This window comes from Mastomys coucha, unplaced genomic scaffold (assembly GCF_008632895.1).
Source record: "Mastomys coucha isolate ucsf_1 unplaced genomic scaffold, UCSF_Mcou_1 pScaffold21, whole genome shotgun sequence".
In the NCBI taxonomy this organism is placed as follows: Eukaryota; Metazoa; Chordata; class Mammalia; order Rodentia; family Muridae; genus Mastomys; species Mastomys coucha.
This window is the reverse complement of record NW_022196904.1, coordinates 69,680,472-69,681,390: the sequence shown is the minus strand read 5'-3', so window position 1 is coordinate 69,681,390 and position 919 is coordinate 69,680,472. Positions and strand designations below refer to the sequence as shown.

The 919-nt window shown below is 37.6% G+C and overlaps 1 protein-coding gene across 1 annotated transcript in view; it reads right to left on the bottom strand.

Annotated features, from left to right (window-relative positions):
- Window positions 1–919, bottom strand: part of Ticrr (TOPBP1 interacting checkpoint and replication regulator) — a 40,551-nt gene that overhangs the window by 13,186 nt on the left and 26,446 nt on the right. The gene's annotated exons all lie outside the window — the stretch shown is intronic.

Here is a 919-nt window from a genome sequence, read left to right as displayed (position 1 = left end):
AACTCAGAAATCTGCCTGCCTCTGCCTCCCAAGTGCTGGGATTAAAGGCGTGTGCCACTACCGCCCGGAGATGTGTTTACTCTTAAATGCTGGAGTTCAGCAGTGAAGCCATCATCTAATCTTTGACATTTCATTGTAGGAAGTATTTTTTCTAATAATGAATTTAATATTTTCTCTTAAAAATTTATTGAATGTTCCTATTTGTTAATCCTAGAGCAGAACAGAGGTAGACAGATTTCTATGACTCCAGGGCCAGCCTGGTTTACGTAATGAGTGTCAGGCAGCACTAAATAGTGAGAGAACTATTAGTGAGAGAACTAAATAGGGAGAGCTCATCTTAAAACAAAACACAAACAGAAAATATATTATGAACTTGAGAGAAATAGTCTTTCATGAGTATAAGCCCCTTAATTGGTTATGTAATACCAAGTGGTCAGTCCTGGAATCATATGCATACAAACAACACTAAACACACTGGGTATTTGTATGTTTAGGTTTGTGCTGCACACACAAAAATGTAACAATAACAAAGAAAAAGAGACCATTATTTCCAAGGGATGGGAGGGTTCATGAGTAGGACTAGAGAGTGGAAAAGGAAAGAGAAAAGTGATGAAATTATATTTTAATTGTAAAAAGAAAAGAAAAAAGTTAACTTAAGAAATGTACTTTAGCCGGGCGGTGGTGACGCACACCTTTAATCCTAGCGCTTGTGAGGCAGGGGCAGGTGGATTTCTGAGTTTGAGGCCAGCCTGGTCTACAGAGTGAGTTCCAGGACAGCCAGGGCTACACAGAGAAACCCTGTCTTGAAAAAAACCAAAAAAGAAAAAAAAAAAAGAAAAAAATATACTTTGGCTAACATGTTTAAGCTCCTTTTGTTTAAAATAGCTCCACTCTCTCTTTTTTCTTGTCTTTTTCTTTC